General features: G+C 47.9%; 1 protein-coding gene across 3 annotated transcripts in view; it reads left to right on the top strand.

Moving 5' to 3' along the window:
- Positions 1–16,312, top strand: part of LOC135393060 (lysosomal alpha-mannosidase-like) — a 492,848-nt gene that overhangs the window by 219,641 nt on the left and 256,895 nt on the right. The gene's annotated exons all lie outside the window — the stretch shown is intronic.

The following is a 16,312-nucleotide window of genomic DNA, read 5'->3' as shown; positions in this document are numbered from 1 at the left end:
AGGCATTTGGCGCACCAATCAGACACGGCAGACGCCATGCCGACCCAGAAGAATCGCTTCTGAACCTTCGCGAGAGTCTTGCGTCGACCAAGATGGCCGCCATATGGGCAGTCGTGGCACAGTTGAAGAATTTCCGGGACCAGGGACGCTGGCGCTACTGGGACCGGTGACGAGCCGGAATTTTGTGTCCATGCTAAACACCCGTCCACCAGGCGTAGGTGTCGTCTGCAGCGTAGGTACTGGCGAGCCTGTGGGTGGAGAGGCGGTGCCGCGGATGGAGAGGAGAGTGCCCCGATGACGTCGGACACGACGGGGTCGGCCAGCTGACGGCCCAGAAGATCGGTACAAGAGAGCGCGGGTAACGCAGTGGAGAGAAATGCGATGTGCATTCGAGACAAGGCGTCTGCGTTGCCGTGTTGTTTGCCGGGCCGATGTACCACGTCGAAGTCGAACTCGCTCAACTGCTCGAGCCAGCGTGCAACTTGGCCTTCGGGTTCCCTGAAATTACGCAGCCACTGTAACGCGCTATGGTCCGTTCTGCACAAGAACTTGTTCCCATGGAGGTAGTGACGAAAGAAGCGTGTAAAGTACACGAGTGCGAGGAGCTCCTTCCGAGTTACGCTGTACTATCGCTCCGTCTTGGTTAACGCCCGGCTCCCGAAAGCTATGGCTCGTTCCTGACCACCCTGTTTTTGAGAGAGGACAGCGCCGATGCCCTTGTCGCTGGCATCGGTGTCGAGTATGAAAGGCAGCGAGAAATCGGGGAACGCCAGTACAGGTGCAGAGGTGAGGAGCTCCTTTATACGAGTGAAGGCGCCATCACAGTCCGCGGACCAAGTGAACGTAACTCCCTTCTCAAGAAGGCGGTGAAGAGGAGCAGCTAAGGTCGCGAAGTCTCGGATGAACTTGCGATAATACGAGGCGAGCCCAAGAAATGATCGCAGGTCATCAGCAGTGGACGGTGGAGGCCAGTTTAGAACCTTGGCGGTCTTGGCCTTGTCGGTGTGAACGCCATCGGGACCAACTTCATGTCCGAGATAGAGAACCTTCTGGCAGAAGAAGTTGCATTTCTGTAGCTTAATTTTGAGGTTGGCACCACGGAGGCGGTCAAAAACTATACGGAGATTTTGAAGGTGTTCCTCGGGTGTCTTTCTGAATATGATTATGTCATCGAGGTAACACAGAGAGAATGGAAGGTCCCCGATAACGTGCTGCATAAGGCGCTGGAATGTTGAAGGCGCGTTGCAAAGTCCGAAAGGAAGGACATTGAATTCGAAGAGACCCGCGTGGGTGGTGAACGCGGTCTTCTGGCGTGACTCCGCGTCCATTTCTACTTGCCAGTATCCCGAAGCAAGGTCGAGAGTGCTGAAATACGTGGCGCCGTTGAGGAGATCTATGGTATCGTCGATTCGCGGAAGGGGAAACGCGTCTTTGCGGGTGACAGCGTTGAGCCGACGGTAATCCACGCAGAAACGAAGCGTACCAACTTTTTTGCGGACTAGGACAATTGGGGATGCCCAAGGACTGTCGGAAGGTTGGATGACGTCCATGTCCATCATGGCTGATATTTTCTCGTCCACGGTGTCCCGTCCATTCGGCGGCATTCGGCGAGGCCGCTGTTTAATGGGAGGGGCATCTTGGGTGTCAATAATATGACGGGTTAAAGACGTCCGTCCGAGATCCCAGTCACCCTGAGATACGATATCTTCGAATGCGTAAATAAGGTCAAGTAGAGAGTTGCGATGGCGCGGCACTAAGTCTTGGGTGCATTGGACAGAGGGCGTCAAGTCTTCCCGACGCCAAGGGCGACGGGAGTTAGCAGCGGCTGCGGTGAGCGGGGAGGAAGGGGTAGGTTTGGAGGTGTGATCTGCGAGGACGTACTCGGGGAAGTGCTGATGGAGTAGATGAAGGCTGGCCAGGGTCGTACCCCTGTAAAGGGTGACGGCTTTGGAGGAGGGATTGCTGACAAGCACGGAAACACTGTGGTGGGCATCCGACAGGGAGAAAGTAGCCAAGACTTGTTTCTTCTGGAACAGGTCTGGTCTGGGTTCAACGACGGCGGGACCAGAGAGCGGGATGGTCGAGGTATGCTGGGTACGTGCGTCCAAGAAGCGCTGGGAATAGGGGCGAAGAACAGAAGTCGCTGCAAGGGTGAGGGTAATGGGCTGGGGGGCTGGTGAGGCGAGGCAAGTCTTGAGGGTACGGGAGGCAAAGTCGATGGCGCAGCGGTGTTGAACCAGAAAGTCGCAGCCGAGGATACACTCATGCAAGATGCCACGGACGACATAGACGGGATGAATTGTAGTGGTTCCGGGCACAGATATCTTCATATAGAAGACTCCTGTGATGTCAAGCGGGTTGGTGTTAAGGTCGACAACGGGCTGGGGGCTTCCGCAAGACGGGATTGAGTGTTTGGACGGCATCATGCCCCGAACGGCGGAATTCACTATGGTGACGCTAGACCCAGAGTCCAGTAGCATACGCACAGGCACGCCTTCAACGCTTCCGGAAACGGTGACCAAAACGTGATGCGCATATGGGGCCTGCTGCGGCGGCGTCCCGAGCGAGGCCGTGCTGGGGACGCCATTTAGTTTTCCGACGAGGGCCGCGGGAAGCGATCGCCGCCACGTCGCTGTGCAGGCTGTCACCGTGAGCGGCGTGGGCATGACCGGGCGAAGTGGCCGTAATCGCCACAGTCGTAACAGGCAGAGCTGGGAGTGGCGTCCCGCCCGCGGGACAGAGGCTGACGTGAGGTGCACAAGGCGTCGACCCTCTGGCTCAACGCCGCGACTGCGCTTGCGAGAGCTTCCATGGTGTCGGCGTCGCGCTGGACCGGCTGTCCAGATGCGGAAGAACTCGTGGGTGGCAGGCTTGTGGTTGCAGCAGTTGACAGCGGACCAGGAAGCTGGCGGAGGGCAAGGACGCGGGCGGCGGCTTGGAGGGCGTCAGAAAACGTGGCGGGATTGGCGGACGTGACTTTATCACGCGTCCCACGTTCGAGTCCGAGAACGAACTGATCCCTGACCATAGTGTCTCGCATTGCCGCCGACGAGTCTGGGTACGCCTTGTCGTAGAGGTCGAAAAGATCGTACCCGAAGGTGTCGAGGGCCTCTTCACCACGATGAACGCGGGCGCGAAAATTGGCTGCCGCCAATATGCGCAGAGCAGAAGGAAAACACTTAGCGGACAAAGCCGCACGCAGATTCGAGTACGTTTCTTTTTCAGTCGTCGTGAGATGATCGTAAATCCTTTGAGCGCGACCACGTAGCCGCGCCGGCAAAACCAGCAACTTCCTTTCATCAGACCACGAATTAGCTACAGCGCAAGCGGAGAAGTGCTTCTCCCAAGAGTCGAAATCTCCGTCCCCCGAGTACGTGTCGGGCAGGAGAAATTGTCGAGGGCAGGCTGCATCCGGGGCCGTCATCCCACCGCTGCCACCAAGTGTAACGTCCGAGCAAAAACCAAGCGTTTAATCAATAGCAAAGTGGGCCCGCATACCGTGGGTCCAGATTCCAAGACCGAACTCAGAGCTCCCTGCGCGAGCTCAAGGTCATCAGCGTCTCGCCCAAGCTCTTGGCGATGGTGATGACACCCCTAAAGCAGCCAGCGGCCGCTACGAAATAAATGATACTAGACGTGTTTGAAATTCAAACTTACAGATTAATATGGCTTCTATGGCTGCACGCAGAGAAACAGATACTCATGGAACGATGCGGCAGCACCAGAGGACACGTGTTTCGCCGTGTTTGCGGCTCGTCGGCCCTGGGTAGCTGCGCATCGTTCCGAATTGGCAAACCAGGGGTCACTCAGCGAGCGATATACACCTGGGAGGGTGACTGAGCACTCCTCAAAACCACAGTGCAAGCCAGTGAATTGTAATGCAGGAAAAAAAGCCATTAAAGAAACAAATAAATGATACTAGACGTGTTTGAAATTCAAACTTACAGATTAATACGGCTTCTATGGCTGCACGCAGAGAAACAGATACTCATGGAACGATGCGGCAGCACCAGAGGACACGTGTTTCGCCGTGTTTGCGGCTCGTCGGCCGTGGGTAGCTGCGCATCGTTCCGAATTGGCAAACCAGGGGTCACTCAGCGAGCGATATACACCTGGGAGGGTGACTGAGCACTCCTCAAAGCCACAGTGCAAGCCAGTGAATTGTAATGCAGGAAAAAAAGCCATTAAAGAAACAAATAAATGATACTAGACGTGTTTGAAATTCAAACTTACAGATTAATATGGCTTCTATGGCTGCACGCAGAGAAACAGATACTCATGGAACAATGCGGCAGCACCAGAGGACACGTGTTTCGCCGTGTTTGCGGCTCGTCGGCCCTGGGTAGCTGCGCATCGTTCCGAATTGGTAAACCAGGGGTCACTCAGCGAGCGATATACACCTGGGAGGGTGACTGAGCACTCCTCAAAGCCACAGTGCAAGCCAGTGAATTGTAATGCAGGAAAAAAAGCCATTAAAGAAACAAATAAATGATACTAGACGTGTTTGAAATTCAAACTTACAGATTAATATGGCTTCTATGGCTGCAAGCAGAGAAACAGATACTCATGGAACGGTGCGGCAGCACCAGAGGACACGTGTTTCGCCGTGTTTGCGGCTCGTCGGCCCTGGGTAGCTGCGCATCGTTCCGAATTGGCAAACCAGGGGTCACTCAGCGAGCGATATACACCTGGGAGGGTGACTGAGCAGTCCTCAAAGCCACAGTGCAAGCCAGTGAATTGTAATGCAGGAAAAAAAGCCATTAAAGAAACAAATAAATGATACTAGACGTGTTTGAAATTCAAACTTACAGATTAATATGGCTTCTATGGCTGCACGCAGAGAAACAGATACTCATGGAACGATGCGGCAGCACCAGAGGACACGTGTTTCGCCGTGTTTGTTTATTTGTTTATTTAATGGCTTTTTTTCCTGCATTACAATTCACTGGCTTGCACTGTGGCTTTGAGGAGTGCTCAGTCACCCTCCCAGGTGTATATCGCTCGCTGAGTGACCCCTGGTTTGCCAATTCGGAACGATGCGCAGCTACCCAGGGCCGACGAGCCGCAAACACGGCGAAACACGTGTCCTCTGGTGCTGCCGCATCGTTCCATGAGTATCTGTTTCTCTGCGTGCAGCCATAGAAGCCATATTAATCTGTAAGTTTGAATTTCAAACACGTCTAGTATCATTTATTTGTTTCTTTAATGGCTTTTTTTCCTGCATTACAATTCACTGGCTTGCACTGTGGCTTTGAGGAGTGCTCAGTCACCCTCCCAGGTGTATATCGCTCGCTGAGTGACCCCTGGTTTGCCAATTCGGAACGATGCGCAGCTACCCAGGGCCGACGAGCCGCAAACACGGCGAAACACGTGTCCTCTGGTGCTGCCGCATCGTTCCATGAGTATCTATATATATATATATATATATATATAAAATAAACTTCTGTCTAGCAATAGGCATTTGCCGAGGTTTAACTAAAAAATGTCGAACCTCTCTGTAGTTACGACGTCTGCAAATTTGTGCATTTGGGCAAGTCCGCCCTCGCGGCTTCTTCCTTCGTAACATGGTTTGCGTCATTTGTATCAGTTTTGACACCTGAAAACTGAAGAGCAGTTAAATATTTTTTGCCAACTCCTTGGCAAATGCTTATTGATACGGCGGATTATCTATGATATATCCTATTCTTCGTGATTCGTGGTTCTTTTGCGTTTCTGTCTGAACCAGTCTCATTTCGCCTTCAGAGGACAAGTGTTGCCCCATGGGTAGCCCCGTGTCGGTGACCATGGCGAACCTCGCTGTGGAGCACCTAGAGGTGACCGCGTTGCAGAGGACACGCCATGAGATCACGTTCTACAGACGATATGTCGACGACACCTTTGTCATCCTCAATCGAGAACACGTGAATGACTTTCTTTCTACCTTAAATGATGTTGAGCCCGGCATTCAGTTCACATACGAAGTCAAGCAGGATAGCCGGCTGCCCTTCTTGGATGTTGACGTAAGAAGATGTCAGAATGGCAAGTTAGAAACTAGCATTCACCGTAAAGCATGTGACACCGGAAATTTCTTGAACTTTGAATCCCACCATCCTATCGAACACAAACGAAGTGTTGTTAGAAGTCTTCTTCGAAGGTCCGACAAGTTCACTTCGACCCCTGAACTCCGCGCAGAATAGGAGGCAACTATTACCATGTCACCAACTAACCGCGGCTATCCCAAATAATTTATTGTTAACACACACACACAAAACGAATACAAGAGAAAAAACGACCGCTCCACAAACGCGACTTCAATCAAGGCACTGCATGCATTCCGTACGTCAAGGGTGTATCCGAGTCGGTTCATCGAGCGCTTCTTCCACTAGATATCAAGACAACCTTCAAGCCTTTCATGAAACTTCGAAGTATGCTGTCCAAGCCCAAAGACTCTGTTCCCCTCGGTTCCCAGAGCGGAGTTGTTTACCGGGTACAATGTCAAGATTGCGAGGCAGTATACATAGGGGAAACGGGTCGCAAATGCTGTACCAGTCTCAAAGAGCACAAACGTGACGTGGACTATGCTACACATGCGACAAGGTCAAAGACGGAACTGGTTGACCATTGTTGGACGACCGGCCATAATTTCGATTCTGCAAATGCGGAGACTCTGGCTCGCGAACAAAGGTGCTGGCCCAGGAAGCTCCTGGAATCGTGGCACATTCGAGGTGACCCACTTGCGTGCAACGTGAGCCGTGACCCTCTCCCGGAAATCTATGTCGACCTTCTGCGACTTCTGTGTCACTCTCTCATTGCTGCCTTTTGCACTGATGATGCCTCCCGAATGGAAGACGAAACGCCTGCAGTAAATTGTTGATTTGTTGTGTTAAGTCGGTGTATTTGTGTGTTTTTCTTAATATGTATTCCACCGGCTTTTGGAACATATTTGCTGCTAGTTTGTCGCTCCAGTGAGGAAATGCGACACCCCGGTGTTTCGTACACTTTTGTCCCAGGCTGTACATTCGACAGCTTTTTAGGTGCCCAGTATCTATTGAAATTTGTTCGTAGGTTATTTCAACTTGATATTTTGCGTTTGTGGACTTAGAGGGAACATCAGGGAACATAAGTAACTGGAGTTAATATTTCAATATTATCTCTAGAAGTTCAACAATATATGTTGTGATATTATGGACATTACTATCTAGTCATTGTCAACCCTTGATAAGCGCCTGTAGCATCATTTGTCTTGTCGCAATGCTGTGCGAACGTGTGCATACGCTCGTCACCTTTGCAACGTTTTAATAGCATTACGTAAAATAAAGTTTTTTTTCAATATTTTGTTATGTGTGGGCTACTGTGCGTCACTTTTACACGCACAGCACACATTCCTGAAACAGGTCACAGATACAGAAAAACTTTTTGGTGTGGTCCTAGACATTATGGCTAATTAAGGGATATTACTGGGCTAGAAGCCGCCTCAGTGTGGTATAAAAAGGAGAATGTTAGACTAGGGCAAGACATTGGATGTCCAAGTTGAGACGCCTAGGTTGTGTAACCTTATGCATAGCTAGAGGAAGGCTAGATGAGCTCTCCTAGACATCAAGGCTATTGGAAGACGTCGACTAGGCCTGTCAGTCGTCCAAATTGATACGTCGATCAGATATATATTATCCCACCTTTGGCTACATGGGATAATGCACAAGTAACTGAAAGGCTACAAAAATAGATGCTCACGAGACCGGTACCGAGGTTACAATGTGTAATACAGGACAAGTGCATGCAAGCGGGTGGCTAAATTTTATAGTTGAATGAGCCTGAGGTTGGGCACTAACAAAAACGATAGACACATGCACGGGGAGCGCAGGTGTGTAAAATCAATGTCTAAGATCAACTGTATCTTTTCGGTGTCCTGTCCCTGTTTTCCACATAAGGTCGTGGATCCACATTGATGCACCATAGAAGTAGTATGAACTGACCCCCACGACTAAACTGGACATGATTTAATTGAAGTTAGCAGTAATTAGGACTCCCACACTAATTGGGACCATCCAGTGTCTGGTTGGCTGTGTCCCGCAATGACATCCCTAGGATGAGTGTAGGATGTCAGTGTGTTCTTGGAATTAGCATCGCATAGCACCACACCTGTGTCATATATGCAGTATTTCAGCCGGTAGAATTTTTGGTTTTTACGTTTGTGATCCCTATTCTGATCATTCTTCCTCACTTGACTCGCTTGACTTACTAATCGGGACACAGGCATGAACATTGTTTTTCAAATTCGAGTGATATGCCGAAACAACTTTGCGTTCACTGATAGCTGATGTCTCACGTGGAATATTTCACTGTAGAACAACAGTATATTGGCTGCACAGGCACACGCATTCACAGATCCAGCATGACAGAGAACATGTCCATATCCCTTTGCTGCTTTTGGTTGTCTCGTCACAAATGAATTTGTGCAGATGCAATGCCGAAAGATGATGATCCAACCACTCAGAGTGGCTTATCGATTCTACTGTATTCTACTGTATGTAGATGCTTTTCTGAAGCAGATATGAGTTGAGTGCTTAAACCTGAGCAAGAATGATCAGAATAGGGATCAGAAACGTAAAAACCAAAAATTCTCCCGGCTGAAATACTGCATATATGACACAGGCGTGGTGCTATGCGATGCTAATTCCAAGAACACACTGACATCCCTCACTCATCCTAGGGATGTCATTGCGGGACAGCAGTGACATCCTGGGAATATCCCCACATGATCCTCAATTAGTTAGAAAAGTGTTAGAATGAGACTCCAGAGATGGTCCTAGGGACAACACCTGGGGACAATACTGGGATACTCTCAGTAGCACTATAGGATCATGTAAAATCCTCCAGTAAATCTGCTTTCATTTCTCACTTCTAGAAGTGTCCAGACGTTTACAGTGGAAAGGGACTCTTTCTTGCAGTTATCAGCCTCGACCACCAGCTTGTCATTTTCCGTCTCTCATTTTTGATTGTTTTTCGATGACGAACAATGGGTGCCACTAAGTGTAAGACTAAGACAGCCGACTTTGAAAGGAATATCAAACAGTGGAATTTCCTTTCGCAGATAAACCATATACTATATATTGCTTATCGTGCAAACTCCCGCATGTGCGAGAGTCCTCCTAGCATCGCAGTCAAACCCAAGGGTGAGGTACCTAAGTTTAATTCAATTTCATGTATAAGCAACACACCAGTGATGAATCCCTAGGAGGATAAGGATACAACCAAGGTAACGTCCGTGTTTCCTACTTAGTTGGTTTAAAACATCCACAGAAAGTCAAGCACGCGCTGTAATATGCCATCGCTTTTCTGTATCTTCCACGCAAATGTTCCGTGCAGCATCCCGTCGAGGACGTTGCACGGATGTTCATGGCAACAAGATCACAATGAAAGGTTTAGCCAGCTATATTTTATCGCGCATTGAACCCAGTGCATGGAGTATCCGTTGAAATCATTCAATTTGTATTTCTACCACTGTATTTTTTGTATTTTCTTTTTGTAGTATTTTTGTAGTTTATAAATGATCACTGCTGATTTGGTTATGAGAAACAAACCGAAACACTAATTAATGGGCGCAGGCATAGAAATGCACATCGCATCATTAAACTAATTTACTTTTCATACATATGTCCTCCGGCTGGCGGCCGCAGGACGTACGCAAATGACTATCACTGGAAGATCCCATGATGACACTCTCCGGATCTCCTCCGGACATCCCATCACAGCCGAGGACGCGATGACACTTTGAGGACGTCCTGAGGATCGCGAGTGTTCTTGGGGGTGGCAGAATGGAATAGGAACTGACTTACTGTCATCGAGTGGGTAGCGGAAAAACAGAGTATTCATCTCCTTGTTCTCGCCGCGCATTCGCCTGGCGCATGCGCGCGCGCCCGACGCGCGCTCCTAGCACTACACTCTTAAAAATGAACTTAACCACATAGCACGCTCCTAGCCAACCATGATGCCGAATGACAAGGTTCGCGCCCCTGATTTGTTGAAAACGAGAGGCGGAGCCTATTTTGTTCCCATTATGCACGGCACAGAATAGGCTCCGCCTCCCGTTTTCAACCAATCCAGGGCGACAACGTTGTCATTCGGGATGATGGTTGGCTAGGAGCGTGCTATGTGGTGAAGTTCATTTTTAAGAGTGTACCTGCAGCGTACTCTCATTACGCATGCACCAGCGCGCTACTAGCGCCTCCCACTGCTTCGGCGTTTCGGTTACATTATCGTATTTTTTGCCTGTTTTTATTCGAAAGTGCTCTATACAGGGAGTGTGCACAACCCGCGCGTTATCTTTCTGACCGATACTTGGAAAACAGCATGTGTGGTTTACGTTCATGCGTATTCCGTCGACGGGAAACCACAAACCACGAAGAATTTCGCGAATTTATTAGCAGCGTCGTGGAGGAAGCCTTCCAACTCCAATGGCTCCCAGCATGTCAAGAAATGTGTAAGGACAAGATACAGACGCTCTACCGCATCTTAGCTTCGGACAGACAGACGAAACAGAAGTCCACCTTTAGTCTGGATAATCTGGATTAGGAACGCAGCTCGGATCAGAAGACAATGTTTAAATAAAAAACATGGTTCTCTCTGCAAGACTCAGTCTCTTCCTTTTCATTGCACAAAGTGTACACACGCGCCACGTCTTCCCTCCAGTCGTTTCCGTTTCCGACATCCTTTCTGTTGTGTTTTAAGTGGTCTCTTCATATGCAGTAAATCCACGTTCGTAGCAGACAAATTGAGGAACCAGATCAACGCCGTGTACAAGCCTCCGTCGCAAATATTGCGTGTACAGAAATCTGCTTCGCAAAGCATGCAGAATGAATTTGGGGAATGTAAAATTTACCACAGAGATACGTTTTGTGAATGGGATATGTCGCACGCTACGCTCATCATCGTCGACAATCACATGACTGATGCCAATTCCTTGAAGGAGGTTACCGATCTTTTCATTCATGGTTCTCACCACGCCAACACGTTAGCATTCTTACTAATTCAAAACATATTTTTCAGCAGCAGCAGCAATTTTAAAGCTATATCTTGCAACGCCAGTTGTATCGTCCAGTGGCGCACTGTTCGCAGTGTTTACAAGATGGAACATTTTTTTGCAATAACAGCTTGGTATAAAAAGATTGGACGATTTTCTGGATGCATATAAACAACTGATTACCCGATTACCCTATTTACCCGTTGATCTTCACAACTATACACACGGGAATCACAGGCTGCACAGCGGTATTTATCCGCATGAATTACAGTATATGTACGCTCCAAATGAATATCTGCCCTCACTCACCTTATCAAGGTACTCTCCACTCTACCCCCTCTGCGCCATCCCGACGTCTTGAGACGTTCTTCCTTGTCTGACATTAAACACCTCTCCTAAATTTGTCTCAATATATCGAACGGAAAGGTGTCGTTGGCTCTAGATACATTGACGCGATTGAAGAAGCGCAAACACTTTTTCCGACGGCTTGCTTATAAAAAGATTAACAAGAATTTTTTTAATCGTTTGAAGCCCCATTTGTCTCAGCACCGATGACAGGGCGTCTGTCTGTTAGTGGTACTGCTTCCTGCCATATTGGACCTCATATTGCAGGCACTCTATTGCTTACTGTAACAGTACAGATTTGATCCCTACGGCAATAAAAACAAGACGTCCAACACTACAAATGTATTTGACTATTGGCTCGTCTCTTCAGCAAACCAATTCAAACCCCATTCCCGCTGACACAATCAGGAGCGGCCAGACCATTCCGTGGAGCACGCTAGGAAGCGCGAACGAACAGTGCCAGAGTAGCCCGAAGAGAACGATTCACGTCATGAATCAGCAGCGCAGCTGAGAATAATTCCCCAGCGACCGGCGCGAAGCGAACGGATCGGAAAACTATTCAGCGAGGCCCACGAGCACAGCGTACAACCAGCACAACCGAACCACCAAACCCACTTCCATCGCAAATGGATCACTCAATGAATCGGTGAGCCGAACAAGCGGTGTTGTAAGGCAACAAGCAACGACAAATGACTTACCTCTCGGCAGTCGTCGACCAGGTATCGGGTACGAGGCGTTCGGACGCTCGAATAGTTTCTACACCAAGAAGCAGAGCACAAATGTTGCGCAGGCATCTTCCCTGGCAGCTGTGACTGTTCCAGTACACTCACATGATAGAGCTTGCGTTTTTAAACAGGAAAAATCAGAACTCATAGTCCAACACAACCGCTACACAACACGAGCCGTCCGAAACGGACGGCTGCGACTCCGTGGACGCCGGTTCCAACCGGCACAGCCGCCGCGCTGTCGCCTGTTCGAGCGCTCGCGAACAAATTTGAAAACGGTCAATCATCGCTCAGAAAACGGATTCACCCTCTTGGGAACCAATCAGTAATCACTAGCCACCGGATGTCTCCATGACGTTCAATTTATGGCGTTTTCTGACGTCCGATGACGTGAAACGCATGAAGCGCCTCACTTTATCCCGCAAAGGAACTGGCGAGTTTCGGGCCCTTGACCACACCGTGTGCGCGCATGCGCACGTCACTGTGGATGCGTGCTGTGATTCGCATTCAGAGATGAGAGATGAGTTCGCATTCAGAGATGGCACCGCGCCGCGTACCTCTGTCAAATGTTTTGAAATCAGAATGTTTCCTCTTTTTATTTGTGGTTTCTGAGGACCCCCACTGAAGGTGAATCAATGAACGAATCTTTTTAGGGGAAGTGAATCGATTCACTCAGTTCAAGCTACTGATTCGTTCACCAAGAATGAATCATTGATTCTCGGCCCATCACTCTGCTGTGGCGGTTGTGAATGTGGCGGTGGTGGTGTTACTTGCGACATGTTTCAACAGTTATCTCTAGGTATTGGGACAGGTCGTTCGTAGCTCTACAAGTCATTGATCGTGTGAGTGTAGTGTGATATCTGCAAGGATAACCGTTCTCGGTTCCAAATGCAAGTAACGTGGAGTATTGAACTGGTCGGAGCGGCGCGTCTCAAACTTAAAGTTGATACACAAGGTTCTGCTATTGGTAAGTATTGTCTCTATATTTTGCTGCCTATTGCTCATTTGAACTATACCATTGTAACGGGTTGCTCAGACTATACTGTAACTTTAACTAGAATGCACAGATTAGGGCAGTGAACATTATGCGTTGCAATTATCAGTTATATCTCGGTGCAGTTTCTTTCCGAAAAATGTTAATAGTGGAGCTACATATAGTGTGTTTTGTGTCTTTTTGAAGGGCTCGACGTCCTCTTTCCAACTACTTCGGTCCCGTAAGCACGCGACGTTTCGTTCTCCAGAAATTCGCTTAAGAGTATCGGGTACCGGCGCCGGTGCATCTTGTAGCGGCTCGTCACTGTCTGTTCCCCCTCGTTCGACCTCGTTGAATTTTTAGGTTCGTATATCGCGTTCGTTCCGCAACAACTTTCTATCCCACATCTATGTGATATGTTCAGAATGGTTACGAAGTTATTCGGCAAATTCCCGTGCCTACCCCTGTTTCTGCCACCTTTATCGTTGCAACCGGTGCCGCTTGCGTCGATTTCCGTCGTATGAATGTGTGTATGAGTGAGCAAAAAATGTAAGAGTGAAAGGAGGGTGAGTGAGAGTGAGTGGCTGGTTTGTCGTCCCTTCAGATGACGCACCCCGAGAGTCGCTGGAGAGGCGTGTTAGCTTAGCTCAATTAGTAGAGCCCTGGACTGGCAATCCAGAAGATGTGGGTTCGATCCCTACAGCTGGCTAACCTTTTCAGTGACTTTCATCTTTCATCATCTTTCACCTTTATCGTTTTTTGGTTCGAACCCAATGGCGTATATGCACCATTCTTCCGTACGGCTTTTGAATTGTCTTTGGCCGTCACGACCTATTATAGTGCAATGTTTGACAGAGCATTCCATCCTTGTAGCCTTTCATGGCACAAATACTGCAGAGTGTTGAATGCTTTTGGGTCTGTCGCATTACAACTTTTCGCAGTATCTCATGCCTGTGGTTTTTTCATTGTACTGGTATTTGTTTTGTGTGAAATGCTCAGGGGCTATCACAGTACAAGTTTTTGCATAGCTTTTAATGCTCAGTCTTACATAGTACATAAGTTTTTTTCTCTGTTACATGCTTATGGTCTTTCTACATAGAGAGCGGCACAGAATGTACGCAATGGCACACAGCAGTGCAATTTCCTTGCACGCAGTGTTTAGCAAATAATGTAGGTTGACCTTGATGTTTTTCAAGTGTAGGACCAATTCGTACATTTCATCATCTTGAATTTTACGTTAGGTTGCTGTCAACCTCACTACTGACGACTTCCCTTCTACTGGCGCCGGAGATGCATGCGATCAATTATGAAGGTCATCATTGCAAGCCAATGCCACAGAAAAAGAGAACAATGAGTATAATATGTAATAAACTGACAGTAACTCTCAGTTTTTTCATTCTCAGGTGCTCTTTATGCTCGTGTTTCTCATTCAACATTTTTTATAAGTCCCCAAATCTGCTTGGTTACAATCTCAAAGTCTGAAACATTTGTCATGGAATGGACCCTCAGGAACCTGTGGTGTAGTGTATCCTTTTGTAAATAGCAATTTTAACGTTCATGCAAGCAAGTAAACATTGCTACTGTGTATACTACAAGAGGGAGGTCATGATGGTTTAGAAAAAGCTATATGGTCTGTGATGCATTTGTTTCAGAAAGAATACCTTGCTGGTTTTGGGAGGAGCCACTTTCCATGCTGTAGTCAGGGCTGTTATATCCAGGGCTGTAATATTCCATATCGTGCCCATCGCTACAGGCCGAATTCAGTTTGAATGGGAAGAAAGGTGGCATGTCTGCGTTCAAGGGGTTCAATCCCTGTGCTGTTGTGATTGTTAGGTAATCCTAATGGGGTTTACAGTTGTCTTGCGACTCTAGATATAGCAGTGGCATGTGGAAATAGAGTGTGTGGATGATGTTTACATTCCTCCTATTGCTACAAGGTTTCCCAGGTGTATCAAACTATTTTTTTTCGGGCAGATTTGCTGTGCTTTCAGTATGCGCTTCATCAGCTTTGGATAGAAGCACAGGATCTTGCTTGAGCAATAAGCCACAAATACAGTCATGCAAAGAGAAATGTGGAGAAATGTTCTTTCCTTTTTTGTTCTTCTGCGATGTGTTTTAGTGCTATTCCTGTGTTTCTACAAAGTGGTATTAAATATGGAATTATACCTATGAGCCCTACTCATCATATACTGCTTACTTTTCAGGAGGAATAGTGCAGCGGTCACCACTGCACGAGGGGCCAGCGGTGTACAAGACTGTAGGGAGGTTCATTTCTGGCTTGGGTGACAGAGACGGCGGCAGGCAGAATCGCAAGACAACTGCCAACTTATGCATCACTCCTGCTGGCCCTTCATACCGGAACGAAGACCCGTATTTCTGATGTTGCACTGTCGGAATATGTGTACTAATTTTTAAATAAAATGCAACGTGAACATGTTGCCGGAATGCTTCAATGCTAAGGGGTATGATAAACATAATTTCTTAGAAACCCAAGTGTTCCAGTAAAAATCACAAATCGTAAATGACCTTTGTGATTTTTGTTGAGATACAGTACTTTGAAAGATCCAATGAATGTGCCTACGAGATAACTGGAAAACTGGCCTGCCATTATTGGACCCATAACAGCAATATTGGCTAGCCAGCATTGGGTCCCCAATACTGGGCCATGTTGCAGTTGTCACATTGGACCAATATTGGCAACCCCGATTGCCAATATTTGTCCAGTCATTGTGTGCTGCCCGGGGCCGCACGACTACTACACTTTTTTTCTCCTCCTCTCTATCGAAAACGTGTGCATTTTGGACACCGCAAAGACGTTATTTTGTTCATACTTCTGCATCAACTAACTTTTCTATTATGTTTTTATTTTTGTGCCGGAAGATCGCAGATGTCGAGATAGATGGCATGGTCGAATTTCGGTGGAATCACTCTATTATGTGCATTTACGTTATCTTCTGCAACGCGATATTCCAAACAATATTGTTCTACGAGAAGAGTTTTGAGCTCGCAATATCCACAATTCCCAAACTCGAACTCTTCCCTGTACTTACAAGGAAAATCAACGCGGTGATAGTATCTACTTCTACCACTATGTCACATCACATATTTATTTCAAAACAGGCTTCTATCCGTTTTTACTACGAATTAGCAACTCTGGGTGCGTAAAGCATTACCATTTCTAAAAGATTGAATTAATGCAACAAACGCCGAGCATACAGCAACGGACGCACGCAAAAGCAATACTTTTTTTTCGCTAGCAATGTAAAATGC

Source organism: Ornithodoros turicata, chromosome 4 (assembly GCF_037126465.1).
Source record: "Ornithodoros turicata isolate Travis chromosome 4, ASM3712646v1, whole genome shotgun sequence".
In the NCBI taxonomy this organism is placed as follows: Eukaryota; Metazoa; Arthropoda; class Arachnida; order Ixodida; family Argasidae; genus Ornithodoros; species Ornithodoros turicata.
This window is presented reverse-complemented; position numbering and strand designations above follow the sequence as displayed.